We start from the raw sequence: 11311 nt of genomic DNA, 5'->3' as shown, positions 1-11311 counted from the left end.
TTGGGAGACCTAGGTTTAATCAGCACTGCAAAGGCTCCAGGAAATCTGTTCTCTTACATCCCACATGTCATGCATATCTTGCCTCATTGCCCTAGGCTGAGCGGCACTGAGAAACCAAAACTGCTTCGCATTCCTTCTAGAGTGTCATACCTTAACACCCCATACTTACAGGAGAAAGTCGGCTTGCTTTCCTGCTGGAAGCAAAGCACAGTTCTACGTCTTACACTGCAGGGTTTTAGAAGAAGCTAAGCCCCGATAGCGTACCTAGAGCCTTCCTTGGGATAGGCAGTTGGCTACACGGAGAACTCCATGCCAAGAAAACGTTATTCAGGGAAGGGACCAGTGTTTAGCTAGAGTGTGTATTTACCTGGTAGAAAGCACAAGGAGGTAGGCTGCGTGTTCGCTGGAAACAGGGACCTGATGGCACAGGCCTTGCTTTCCCATTTTGAATGCTCCATTCATGTTGCCTTAACACTACCTAAATAACAGTTTTAGGACGGGTGTCTAGTCGCAGTAGGCAGGGCTCTGGGAAGGGAACGAGTGTTCTCTCCATCAACAGGGTGCTTTCATAGCCTGGGTGGGAGCTCCTCCTGAGACGCTCTAGAGCTAAAAGGAAACTTGACGGGAGTCCCTTCCTCAAGGTAAAGCCTTGAATAGCCTGCCGAAGCGGAAGCTTGGAGCAGAGTCCTTGAGGCTTAAATTTAGGTCTGCTTTCTTTTAACGTTAGTAAGCTTTTCAGGGCACCAGGACCTCGCGTGGGCACCCTATTCCCTACTACAACACAGAGTTCCGGCAGGCTCCCCTGGGCTGCTAAGGAACATCCAGGCCCGGAAACCTTTCCCAGTCACTCTGTGTATGCTGAGTGTAGGGCAACACACTGCACTCTTCCTTGGGAGACCTAGGTTTCCTCCGCACTCCAACGGCTCCAGGAAATCTGTTCTCTTACATCCTACATGTCATGGAAATCTGCCTCATTGCCCTAGGCTGAGCGGCACTGAGAAACCAAAACTGCTTCGCATTCCTTCTAGAGTGTCATACCTTAAGACCCCATATTTACAGGAGAGAGTCGGCTTGCATTCCTGCTGTAACCAAAGCCCAGTTCTTGCTCTTCCAGTGCAGGGTTTTAGAAGAAGCTAAGCCCCGATAGCGAACCTAGATCGCTCCTTGGTGGACGCCGTTGGCTAGACGCAGAACTCCCTGCCAAACCAACTTTATTCAAGGAAGGGACCAGTGTGGAGCTAGAGTGTATATTTACTTGGTAAAATCTCAAGGAGGTAGGCTGCGTGTTCACTGGAAACGGGAAATTTATGGCACAAGGCTTGCTTTTCCATATTGAATGCTCCATTCTTGCTGCCTTGAAGCTACCTAAATAACAGTGTTTTGCACGGGTCCCTGTCACTGTAGGCAGTGTACTGGGAAGGGAAAGTGTTTTCTCTAAATCAACAGGGTGCTTTCATAGCCTGGGTGGGAGCTCCTCCTGAGAGGCTCTAGAGCTAAAAGGAAACTTGACGGGAGTCCTTTCCTCAAGGTAAAGCCTTGAACAGCCTGCCGAAGCGGAAGCTTGGAGCAGAGAACTTGAGGCTTAATTTTAGGTCTGCTTTCTTTTAACGTTAGTAAGCTTTTCAGGTACCGAGGACCTCGCGTGGGCACCCTATTCCCTGCAAGAACACCGGCACCGGCCAGGCTCCCCTGGCCTGCCAGGAAACATCCAGGCCCGGAAAAGTTTCCCAGTCACTCTCTGGATGCTAAGTGTAGGGCAACACACTGCACTCTTCCTTGGAGGAGCTGGATTTCCTCCGCACTCCACCAGCTCCAGGAAATCTGTTCTCTCATTTCCTACATGTCATGCCAATCTGCCTCATTGCCCTAAGCTGATCGGCACTGAGAAACCAAAACTGCTTAGCATTCCTTCTACAAAGTCATACCTTAAGATGCCATACTTACAGGAGAAAGTCGGCTTGCGTTCCTGCTGGTACCAAAGCACAGTTCTTCCTCCTACACTGCAGGGTTTTCGAAGAGGCTAAGCCCCGATAGCGTACCTAGAGCGCTCCTTTGGGGAGGCCGTGGCTACACGCAGAACTCCGTGCCAAACCAACTTTATTAAGGAAGGGGCCAGTGTGTAGCTAGAGTGTATATTTACTTGGTAGAAATCACAAGGAGGTAGGCTGCGTTTTCGCTGGAAACGGTCACCTGATGGCACAAGGCTTGCTTTCCCATTTTGAATGCACCACTCATGCTGCCTTGAAGCTACCTAAATTACAGTTTTAGGACGGGCCTTTAGACACTGTAGGCAGGGCTCTGGGAAGGGAACGAGTGTTCTCTAGATCAACAGGGTGCTTTCATAGCCTGGGTGGGAGCTCCTCCTGAGACGCTCTAGAGCTAAAAGGAAACGTGACGTGAGTCCTTTCCCCAAGATAAAGCCTTGAATAGCCTACCAAAGCGGAAGCTTGGAGCAGAGTCCTTGAAGCATTAGCTTTAGGTTTGTTTTCTTTGAAGGTTAGTAAGCTTTCAGGACACCGAGGACCTCGCGTGGGCTCCCTATTCCCTGCAAGAACACCTAGTACCGGCAGCCTCCACTAGGCTGCTAAGAAACATCCAGGCCCGGAAACCTTTCCCAGTCACTCTGCGTATGCTGAGTGTAGGGCAACACACTGCACTCTTCCTTGGGAGACCTAGGTTTAATCAGCACTGCAAAGGCTCCAGGAAATCTGTTCTCTTACATCCCACATGTCATGCATATCTTGCCTCATTGCCCTAGGCTGAGCGGCACTGAGAAACCAAAACTGCTTCGCATTCCTTCTAGAGTGTCATACCTTAACACCCCATACTTACAGGAGAAAGTCGGCTTGCTTTCCTGCTGGAAGCAAAGCACAGTTCTACGTCTTACACTGCAGGGTTTTAGAAGAAGCTAAGCCCCGATAGCGTACCTAGAGCCTTCCTTGGGATAGGCAGTTGGCTACACGGAGAACTCCATGCCAAGAAAACGTTATTCAGGGAAGGGACCAGTGTTTAGCTAGAGTGTGTATTTACCTGGTAGAAAGCACAAGGAGGTAGGCTGCGTGTTCGCTGGAAACAGGGACCTGATGGCACAGGCCTTGCTTTCCCATTTTGAATGCTCCATTCATGTTGCCTTAACACTACCTAAATAACAGTTTTAGGACGGGTGTCTAGTCGCAGTAGGCAGGGCTCTGGGAAGGGAACGAGTGTTCTCTCCATCAACAGGGTGCTTTCATAGCCTGGGTGGGAGCTCCTCCTGAGACGCTCTAGAGCTAAAAGGAAACTTGACGGGAGTCCCTTCCTCAAGGTAAAGCCTTGAATAGCCTGCCGAAGCGGAAGCTTGGAGCAGAGTCCTTGAGGCTTAAATTTAGGTCTGCTTTCTTTTAACGTTAGTAAGCTTTTCAGGGCACCAGGACCTCGCGTGGGCACCCTATTCCCTACTAGAACACAGAGTTCCGGCAGGCTCCCCTGGGCTGCTAAGGAACATCCAGGCCCGGAAACCTTTCCCAGTCACTCTGTGTATGCTGAGTGTAGGGCAACACACTGCACTCTTCCTTGGGAGACCTAGGTTTCCTCCGCACTCCAACGGCTCCAGGAAATCTGTTCTCTTACATCCTACATGTCATGGAAATCTGCCTCATTGCCCTAGGCTGAGCGGCACTGAGAAACCAAAACTGCTTCGCATTCCTTCGAGAGTGTCATACCTTAAGACCCCATATTTACAGGAGAGAGTCGGCTTGCGTTCCTGCTGTAACCAAAGCCCAGTTCTTGCTCTTCCAGTGCAGGGTTTTAGAAGAAGCTAAGCCCCGATAGCGAACCTAGATCGCTCCTTGGTGGACGCCATTGGCTAGACGCAGAACTCCCTGCCAAACCAACTTTATTCAAGGAAGGGACCAGTGTGGAGCTAGAGTGTATATTTACTTGGTAAAATCTCAAGGAGGTAGGCTGCGTGTTCACTGGAAACGGGGAATTTATGGCACAAGGCTTGCTTTTCCATATTGAATGCTCCATTCTTGCTGCCTTGAAGCTACCTAAATAACAGTGTTTTGCACGGGTCCCTGTCACTGTAGGCAGTGTACTGGGAAGGGAAAGTGTTTTCTCTAAATCAACAGGGTGCTTTCATAGCCTGGGTGGGAGCTCCTCCTGAGACGCTCTAGAGCTAAAAGGAAACTTGACGGGAGTCCTTTCCTCAAGGTAAAGCCTTGAACAGCCTGCCGAAGCGGAAGCTTGGAGCAGAGAACTTGAGGCTTAATTTTAGGTCTGCTTTCTTTTAACGTTAGTAAGCTTTTCAGGTACCGAGGACCTCGCGTGGGCACCCTATTCCCTGCAAGAACACCGGGACCGGCCAGGCTCCCCTGGCCTGCCAGGAAACATCCAGGCCCGGAAAAGTTTCCCAGTCACTCTCTGGATGCTAAGTGTAGGGCAACACACTGCACTCTTCCTTGGAGGAGCTGGATTTCCTCCGCACTCCACCAGCTCCAGGAAATCTGTTCTCTCATTTCCTACATGTCATGCCAATCTGCCTCATTGCCCTAAGCTGATCGGCACTGAGAAACCAAAACTGCTTAGCATTCCTTCTACAAAGTCATACCTTAAGATGCCATACTTACAGGAGAAAGTCGGCTTGCGTTCCTGCTGGTACCAAAGCACAGTTCTTCCTCCTACACTGCAGGGTTTTCGAAGAGGCTAAGCCCCGATAGCGTACCTAGAGCGCTCCTTTGGGGAGGCCGTGGCTACACGCAGAACTCCGTGCCAAACCAACTTTATTAAGGAAGGGGCCAGTGTGTAGCTAGAGTGTATATTTACTTGGTAGAAATCACAAGGAGGTAGGCTGCGTTTTCGCTGGAAACGGTCACCTGATGGCACAAGGCTTGCTTTCCCATTTTGAATGCACCATTCATGCTGCCTTGAAGCTACCTAAATTACAGTTTTAGGACGGGCCTTTAGACACTGTAGGCAGGGCTCTGGGAAGGGAACGAGTGTTCTCTAGATCAACAGGGTGCTTTCATAGCCTGGGTGGGAGCTCCTCCTGAGACGCTCTAGAGCTAAAAGGAAACGTGACGTGAGTCCTTTCCCCAAGATAAAGCCTTGAATAGCCTACCAAAGCGGAAGCTTGGAGCAGAGTCCTTGAAGCATTAGCTTTAGGTTTGTTTTCTTTTAAGGTTAGTAAGCTTTCAGGACACCGAGGACCTCGCGTGGGCTCCCTATTCCCTGCAAGAACACCTAGTACCGGCAGGCTCCACTAGGCTGCTAAGAAACATCCAGGCCCGGAAACCTTTCCCAGTCACTCTGCGTATGCTGAGTGTAGGGCAACACACTGCACTCTTCCTTGGGAGACCTAGGTTTAATCAGCACTGCAAAGGCTCCAGGAAATCTGTTCTCTTACATCCCACATGTCATGCATATCTTGCCTCATTGCCCTAGGCTGAGCGGCACTGAGAAACCAAAACTGCTTCGCATTCCTTCTAGAGTGTCATACCTTAACACCCCATACTTACAGGAGAAAGTCGGCTTGCTCTCCTGCTGGAAGCAAAGCACACTTCTACGTCTTACACTGCAGGGTTTTAGAAGAAGCTAAGCCCCGATAGCGTACCTAGAGCCTTCCTTGGGAGAGGCAGTTGGCTACACGGAGAACTCCGTGCCAAGAAAACTTTATTCAGGGAAGGGACCAGGGTTTAGCTAGAGTGTGTATTTACCTGGTAGAAAGCACAAGGAGGTAGGCTGCGTGTTCGCTGGAAACAGGGACCTGATGGCACAGGCCTTGCTTTCCCATTTTGAATGCTCCATTCATGTTGCCTTAACACTACCTAAATAACAGTTTTAGGACGGGTGTCTAGTCGCAGTACGCAGGGCTCTGGGAAGGGAACGAGTGTTCTCTCCATCAACAGGGTGCTTTCATAGCCTGGGTGGGAGCTCCTCCTGAGACGCTCTAGAGCTAAAAGGAAACTTGACGGGAGTCCCTTCCTCAAGGTAAAGCCTTGAATAGCCTGCCGAAGCGGAAGCTTGGAGCAGAGTCCTTGAGGCTTAAATTTAGGTCTGCTTTCTTTTAACGTTAGTAAGCTTTTCAGGGCACCAGGACCTCGCGTGGGCACCCTATTCCCTACTAGAACACAGAGTTCCGGCAGGCTCCCCTGGGCTGCTAAGGAACATCCAGGCCCGGAAACCTTTCCCAGTCACTCTGTGTATGCTGAGTGTAGGGCAACACACTGCATTCTTCCTTGGGAGACCAAGGTTTCCTCAGCACTCCAAAGGCTCCAGGAAATCTGTTCTCGTACATCCTACATGTCATGGAAATCTGCCTCATTGCCCTTGGCTGAGCGGCACTGAGAAACCAAAACTGCATCGCATTCCTTCTAGAGTGTCATACCTTAAGACCCCATATTTACAGGAGAGAGTCGGCTTGCGTTCCTGCTGTAACCAAAGCCCAGTTCTTGCTCTTCCAGTGCAGGGTTTTAGAAGAAGCTAAGCCCCGATAGCGAACCTAGATCGCTCCTTGGTGGACGCCGTTGGCTAGACGCAGAACTCCCTGCCAAACCAACTTTATTCAAGGAAGGGACCAGTGTGGAGCTAGAGTGTATATTTACTTGGTAAAATCTGAAGGAGGTAGGCTGCGTGTTCACTGGAAACGGGAAATTTATGGCACAAGGCTTGCTTTTCCATATTGAATGCTCCATTCTTGCTGCCTTGAAGCTACCTAAATAACAGTGTTTTGCACGGGTCCCTGTCACTGTAGGCAGTGTACTGGGAAGGGAAAGAGTTTTCTCTAAATCAACAGGGTGCTTTCATAGCCTGGGTGGGAGCTCCTCCTGAGACGCTCTAGAGCTAAAAGGAAACTTGACGGGAGTCCTTTCCTCAAGGTAAAGCCTTGAACAGCCTGCCGAAGCGGAAGCTTGGAGCAGAGAACTTGAGGCTTAAATTTAGGTCTGCTTTCTTTTAACGTTAGTAAGCTTTTCAGGTACCGAGGACCTCGCGTGGGCACCCTATTCCCTGCAAGAACACCGGCACCGGCCAGGCTCCCCTGGCCTGCCAGGAAACATCCAGGCCCGGAAAAGTTTCCCAGTCACTCTCTGGATGCTAAGTGTAGGGCAACACACTGCACTCTTCCTTGGAGGAGCTGGATTTCCTCCGCACTCCACCAGCTCCAGGAAATCTGTTCTCTCATTTCCTACATGTCATGCCAATCTGCCTCATTGCCCTAAGCTGATCGGCACTGAGAAACCAAAACTGCTTAGCATTCCTTCTACAAAGTCATACCTTAAGATGCCATACTTACAGGAGAAAGTCGGCTTGCGTTCCTGCTGGTACCAAAGCACAGTTCTTCCTCCTACACTGCAGGGTTTTCGAAGAGGCTAAGCCCCGATAGCGTACCTAGAGCGCTCCTTTGGGGAGGCCGTGGCTACACGCAGAACTCCGTGCCAAACCAACTTTATTAAGGAAGGGGCCAGTGTGTAGCTAGAGTGTATATTTACTTGGTAGAAATCACAAGGAGGTAGGCTGCGTTTTCGCTGGAAACGGTCACCTGATGGCACAAGGCTTGCTTTCCCATTTTGAATGCACCACTCATGCTGCCTTGAAGCTACCTAAATTACAGTTTTAGGACGGGCCTTTAGACACTGTAGGCAGGGCTCTGGGAAGGGAACGAGTGTTCTCTAGATCAACAGGGTGCTTTCATAGCCTGGGTGGGAGCTCCTCCTGAGACGCTCTAGAGCTAAAAGGAAACGTGACGTGAGTCCTTTCCCCAAGATAAAGCCTTGAATAGCCTACCAAAGCGGAAGCTTGGAGCAGAGTCCTTGAAGCATTAGCTTTAGGTTTGTTTTCTTTTAAGGTTAGTAAGCTTTCAGGACACCGAGGACCTCGCGTGGGCTCCCTATTCCCTGCAAGAACACCTAGTACCGGCAGGCTCCACTAGGCTGCTAAGAAACATCCAGGCCCGGAAACCTTTCCCAGTCACTCTGCGTATGCTGAGTGTAGGGCAACACACTGCACTCTTCCTTGGGAGACCTAGGTTTAATCAGCACTCCAAAGGCTCCAGGAAATCTGTTCTCTTACATCCCACATGTCATGCATATCTTGCCTCATTGCCCTAGGCTGAGCGGCACTGAGAAACCAAAACTGCTTCGCATTCCTTCTAGAGTGTCATACCTTAACACCCCATACTTACAGGAGAAAGTCGGCTTGCTCTCCTGCTGGAAGCAAAGCACACTTCTACGTCTTACACTGCAGGGTTTTAGAAGAAGCTAAGCCCCGATAGCGTACCTAGAGCCTTCCTTGGGAGAGGCAGTTGGCTACACGGAGAACTCCGTGCCAAGAAAACGTTATTCAGGGAAGGGACCAGGGTTTAGCTAGAGTGTGTATTTACCTGGTAGAAAGCACAAGGAGGTAGGCTGCGTGTTCGCTGGAAACAGGGACCTGATGGCACAGGCCTTGCTTTCCCATTTTGAATGCTCCATTCATGTTGCCTTAACACTACCTAAATAACAGTTTTAGGACGGGTGTCTAGTCGCAGTAGGCAGGGCTCTGGGAAGGGAACGAGTGTTCTCTCCATCAACAGGGTGCTTTCATAGCCTGGGTGGGAGCTCCTCCTGAGACGCTCTAGAGCTAAAAGGAAACTTGACGGGAGTCCCTTCCTCAAGGTAAAGCCTTGAATAGCCTGCCGAAGCGGAAGCTTGGAGCAGAGTCCTTGAGGCTTAAATTTAGGTCTGCTTTCTTTTAACGTTAGTAAGCTTTTCAGGGCACCAGGACCTCGCGTGGGCACCCTATTCCCTACTAGAACACAGAGTTCCGGCAGGCTCCCCTGGGCTGCTAAGGAACATCCAGGCCCGGAAACCTTTCCCAGTCACTCTGTGTATGCTGAGTGTAGGGCAACACACTGCACTCTTCCTTGGGAGACCTAGGTTTCCTCCGCACTCCAACAGCTCCAGGAAATCTGTTCTCTTACATCCTACATGTCATGGAAATCTGCCTCATTGCCCTAGGCTGAGCGGCACTGAGAAACCAAAACTGCTTCGCATTCCTTCTAGAGTGTCATACCTTAAGACCCCATATTTACAGGAGAGAGTCGGCTTGCGTTCCTGCTGTAACCAAAGCCCAGTTCTTGCTCTTCCAGTGCAGGGTTTTAGAAGAAGCTAAGCCCCGATAGCGAACCTAGATCGCTCCTTGGTGGACGCCGTTGGCTAGACGCAGAACTCCCTGCCAAACCAACTTTATTCAAGGAAGGGACCAGTGTGGAGCTAGAGTGTATATTTACTTGGTAAAATCTGAAGGAGGTAGGCTGCGTGTTCACTGGAAACGGGAAATTTATGGCACAAGGCTTGCTTTTCCATATTGAATGCTCCATTCTTGCTGCCTTGAAGCTACCTAAATAACAGTGTTTTGCACGGGTCCCTGTCACTGTAGGCAGTGTACTGGGAAGGGAAAGTGTTTTCTCTAAATCAACAGGGTGCTTTCATAGCCTGGGTGGGAGCTCCTCCTGAGAGGCTCTAGAGCTAAAAGGAAACTTGACGGGAGTCCTTTCCTCAAGGTAAAGCCTTGAACAGCCTGCCGAAGCGGAAGCTTGGAGCAGAGAACCTGAGGCTTAATTTTAGGTCTGCTTTCTTTTAACGTTAGTAAGCTTTTCAGGTACCGAGGACCTCGCGTGGGCACCCTATTCCCTGCAAGAACACCGGCACCGGCCAGGCTCCCCTGGCCTGCCAGGAAACATCCAGGCCCGGAAAAGTTTCCCAGTCACTCTCTGGATGCTAAGTGTAGGGCAACACACTGCACTCTTCCTTGGAGGAGCTGGATTTCCTCCGCACTCCACCAGCTCCAGGAAATCTGTTCTCTCATTTCCTACATGTCATGCCAATCTGCCTCATTGCCCTAAGCTGATCGGCACTGAGAAACCAAAACTGCTTAGCATTCCTTCTACAAAGTCATACCTTAAGATGCCATACTTACAGGAGAAAGTCGGCTTGCGTTCCTGCTGGTACCAAAGCACAGTTCTTCCTCCTACACTGCAGGGTTTTCGAAGAGGCTAAGCCCCGATAGCGTACCTAGAGCGCTCCTTTGGGGAGGCCGTGGCTACACGCAGAACTCCGTGCCAAACCAACTTTATTAAGGAAGGGGCCAGTGTGTAGCTAGAGTGTATATTTACTTGGTAGAAATCACAAGGAGGTAGGCTGCGTTTTCGCTGGAAACGGTCACCTGATGGCACAAGGCTTGCTTTCCCATTTTGAATGCACCACTCATGCTGCCTTGAAGCTACCTAAATTACAGTTTTAGGACGGGCCTTTAGACACTGTAGGCAGGGCTCTGGGAAGGGAACGAGTGTTCTCTAGATCAACAGGGTGCTTTCATAGCCTGGGTGGGAGCTCCTCCTGAGACGCTCTAGAGCTAAAAGGAAACGTGACGTGAGTCCTTTCCCCAAGATAAAGCCTTGAATAGCCTACCAAAGCGGAAGCTTGGAGCAGAGTCCTTGAAGCATTAGCTTTAGGTTTGTTTTCTTTTAAGGTTAGTAAGCTTTCAGGACACCGAGGACCTCGCGTGGGCTCCCTATTCCCTGCAAGAACACCTAGTACCGGCAGGCTCCACTAGGCTGCTAAGAAACATCCAGGCCCGGAAACCTTTCCCAGTCACTCTGCGTATGCTGAGTGTAGGGCAACACACTGCACTCTTCCTTGGGAGACCTAGGTTTAATCAGCACTCCAAAGGCTCCAGGAAATCTGTTCTCTTACATCCCACATGTCATGCATATCTTGCCTCATTGCCCTAGGCTGAGCGGCACTGAGAAACCAAAACTGCTTCGCATTCCTTCTAGAGTGTCATAACTTAACACCCCATACTTACAGGAGAAAGTCGGCTTGCTCTCCTGCTGGAAGCAAAGCACACTTCTACGTCTTACACTGCAGGGTTTTAGAAGAAGCTAAGCCCCGATAGCGTACCTAGAGCCTTCCTTGGGAGAGGCAGTTGGCTACACGGAGAACTCCGTGCCAAGAAAACGTTATTCAGGGAAGGGACCAGGGTTTAGCTAGAGTGTGTATTTACCTGGTAGAAAGCACAAGGAGGTAGGCTGCGTGTTCGCTGGAAACAGGGACCTGATGGCACAGGCCTTGCTTTCCCATTTTGAATGCTCCATTCATGTTGCCTTAACACTACCTAAATAACAGTTTTAGGACGGGTGTCTAGTCGCAGTAGGCAGGGCTCTGGGAAGGGAACGAGTGTTCTCTCCATCAACAGGGTGCTTTCATAGCCTGGGTGGGAGCTCCTCCTGAGACGCTCTAGAGCTAAAAGGAAACTTGACGGGAGTCCCTTCCTCAAGGTAAAGCCTTGAATAGCC

The sequence above is a fragment of the Balaenoptera physalus genome, assembly GCF_965194825.1.
Source record: "Balaenoptera physalus genome assembly, chromosome: 15".
Classification (NCBI taxonomy): Eukaryota; Metazoa; Chordata; class Mammalia; order Artiodactyla; family Balaenopteridae; genus Balaenoptera; species Balaenoptera physalus.
This window is presented reverse-complemented; position numbering follows the sequence as displayed.